The sequence below is a fragment of the Vombatus ursinus genome, unplaced genomic scaffold (assembly GCF_900497805.2).
Source record: "Vombatus ursinus unplaced genomic scaffold, bare-nosed wombat genome assembly UNPS02014880.1, whole genome shotgun sequence".
In the NCBI taxonomy this organism is placed as follows: domain Eukaryota; kingdom Metazoa; phylum Chordata; class Mammalia; order Diprotodontia; family Vombatidae; genus Vombatus; species Vombatus ursinus.
In genome coordinates, this window is record NW_020954658.1 from 318,195 (window position 1) to 321,693 (window position 3,499).

At 38.4% G+C, this 3,499-nt stretch overlaps 1 pseudogene; it reads left to right on the top strand.

The window, feature by feature from the left end:
* Positions 1-255: 255 nt before the first annotated feature.
* On the top strand, positions 256-1,195 carry LOC114028423 (annotated as a pseudogene).
* The last annotated feature ends 2,304 nt before the right edge of the window (positions 1,196-3,499 follow it).

Below are 3,499 nucleotides of genomic sequence, written 5' to 3' on the forward strand. Positions count from 1 at the left end.
CTCCTCCTCATTCTTCTTCTTCCCACATGTATTCTAGTGAACCTTTTTTTCTTCTCCTTTCTTAACCTTTCCTTTGCTGACCTAATCTTGTTACCCTTCTACTTTCTTGCATCTCCAAGACCCATGACCTGCAGCCTTTTGAAATTTTTGCTGGTAAGACAAATACAACATCCACTTTTCATCCCCACAATTTTAATTACTTTCCTTGTTCTCTACTCTTAGGTCATTTCAGCAACTGTGGAACCAGTTGAATCAATGGAGGGAACAAATGACTCTATGGTAGCTGTGTTTGAGTTTCTGAGTCTTTCTTCTTCTTGGGAGTTGAAGTTTCTACTATTTTTGTTCTTCTCCTTGTTTTTTATGGGAACCATGCTGGGAAATCTTTTTATTGTATTTACTGTGATTTTTGACCCCTACCTGCACTCCCCTATGTATTTCCTGCTGGACAATCTCTCCTTCATTGACTTAGGTCAGTCTGCTACTGCAGTACCAAGGATGATAGTGGATCTTTTCAGTGAATGTAATATGGTCATCTCCTTCCAGATTGCATGACACAGATGTTCTTTATCCATGTCATTGGAGGAACTGAGATGGTTCTGTTCATAGCCATGGCTATGACAGATATATAGTAATCTGTAAGCCTCTCCACTCTTTGACAATCATGAGTCAGAAAATGTGCATTTGCTTTGTAGTGACTGCCTGGATAGTTGGGATGATTCATGCTCTTTCTCAGTTTGTTTTTGTTATAAACTTGCCCTTCTGTGCCCCAAACAACATGGAGAGCTTTTATTATGACTTTCCTCAGATCATAAAACTTGCCTGCATAGACACCTATAGGCTGGAGTTTGTGGTCACAGCCAACAGTGGATTTATCTCCATTGGGACTTTTCTCCTATTGATGATATCCTACATTTTCATCCTGATCTGTGTTCGACAACATTCTGCAGATGATTAGTCCAAAGCCTTCTTTACTTTATCAGCTCACATCACTGTGGTGGTTCTATTTTTTGGTCCATGTATGTTTCTTTATGTGTGGTCACTTCCTACATTGTCACTTGATAAATTCTTTGCTATTGTTGACTTTGTTATCACCCCTGTCTTGAATCCTGCTATCTATACATTAAGGAATAAGGATATGAAGATGGCAATGAGAAGACTGAGTAGCCAGATTGTGAGCTCTAGGGAGAACTTGTGATATATTTTATTGATAAAGGTCAAGAGATAATTTTGGCTTACTGTGCTCACATTGGGATATGTGCATCTAATTTTCAACATATGAGATCACACAAGTTGGAAGAAAATATGGTATGAGGAACTCTTAGCAGTTCATCTAGATGTAAGAGATGAGATGATTTTGCTTATCACCGAGGACAGAAGGACATTCCTTCATATTGATAAGGACTGAAAATGTTACCCTGAATTATTTTAGGAGACAACACATTAAACTGTCACATGCCTATTTCAGTGCCATATTTTCACCAGACTTTACTTCATCTTCATTGCATGCTAGATATCTTCATGGAAATTCCATGTATCCAATTGATAAAAATAGAGGTTTTATATTTATGTAATAAACATAATATATAATAAACATAGAATAAAGATAGAATAAAATGGCAAAAAATTTCCTCAGTTTTTCCATTATAAAAGTGTTAAGTTATTGGAATAGGAATACCAAGTCAATGATACTTAAGTTCTTGAGTCAAGCTTGTGATTTCTCCCCATGCTTTGCCAGTATGGGCAGCTACTTTGGAGGTATATAGAAGAGATCCTACATGTATCAACAAGGTTTTGGATACTGATTTTGGGCCATTGCATTTTCCTGCAACTTCTTCATTCTAAATGTGGCTACAACTCACTATTCAATGACTTGCACCTCTACCTTAATTACTGATTCTTACTTGGTATGCCTGGTTTAGGAAAGAAACATCTAATCCACAGAATAAGAACCACCTTCAGTCCTCAGCATTTAGGGGAAGGTTAGCTTTTCTTGCATAGGGTGATCAATTCAAATAAGAGGCCCCAAAACTTGCTAAGATAATGTTAGATCATGGTCTATAGTGTGTTGTACTGCATGAAGCAAAACTGACTTTGTGGTCCAATGGATAAAGCACTGGACCTGGAGTCAGGGAGAATTCAGATCTTCAGATATTTACTGTGTGACCAAGTCACTTAACCTCTGTATGCCTCACTTTCTTCAACAGTAAAATGGGGACAATAATAGCACCTACCTCCTAAGGTTGTTGTGAGGATCAAATGAGATAATATCTGTAAAGTAGTTAGCAACAATGCCTGGCATATAGTGGGCACTCAGCAAATGCTTGTTTTTTCCCCTTCTTTTCTTGTTTTTGGCCAATGTTTGTAAGTGTCAGTAAAACACAGGGTCAGGCTGGTTGCCAAGAAAGGTACACTAGATACCACTGTAATTCTAGGTTCTATAATAAGTATTATCATCTTTTCAATAGATAGGAACACATAAGGACTTCGGTGTGAGTGATATTTGCTTCCCAAGTTCCTTTTGTGACACAAGTATACATTGCACGTGACACTTGGGTACCCCATATGATATTTGGAAAACGTAGTTGTGCAAGCAGCCCTCCCTGGCTTATGTTCTGCCTTCCTTAATCGTGCAGAAAACCAATGTGTCCTGATGTGATCTTAATTATCCAAGATGGAATGCAGTCCATGATTTGCCCACAATGTGGCAATGAACAGAAGCCACTAGCCAAGTGATCTTTAGATAACTTTGGATCCTGAGTGAATTAACTTTAAAAAATGCAGCATTCTACTGGGTCACCAGAGAGCACTCATCCTGCATAATACAGTAACCTCCCCCCCACCTCTTCCCCCCCAGGAATGGCTTCTGGTGGTAGTACTGCATTTTGAATTTTGATTGAGGTATGATGCCAAAATAATTACAGGAGTAGAAAAAATCTATTACTCTAGCAAATGGACTTTTTTCCTATTAGTTCACTCAAACCCCAAATTCATAAAGCATGGTCAAACTATTGTGGCCAAGCAGTTTATTGAACATAAAAAAGAAATAGAATAAGTGGTTCTCCTTGGAGCTTCTCCCCAAACATGACTTTTAACTCCTATACCAATGGATTGTGATAGCTTGTAGAAAGGGAGGGCTATGTTTGAGATCCATCTTAGGGTCTAGACTGAATTAAGAGAAAACCAGGAAAATGCAGGGAAGGGAGAAAGCTGATCTGCCCTTTATCTCACAAACCAATGGAATTTTCAAAAGTCCCTAGTTTCTATCCACTGGTCTGATCTAGCCTCTGGCTCACCTCTATGGATTCCATCATAGAAGACAAAAACATGGGCTACCTGAGTTTCAATGCTTATTGCCACTTGCCCACAAGATAGGCAGAAAAACCTCAGTTAATTATACATCCTAGATTCCCAAAATGACTTACAGGGAGTCTCTCTTAATAGTAAAAGAAAAAGAGTACTTCAAAGTCTGTACGGCCATACATCAATTTTTCAATCAATC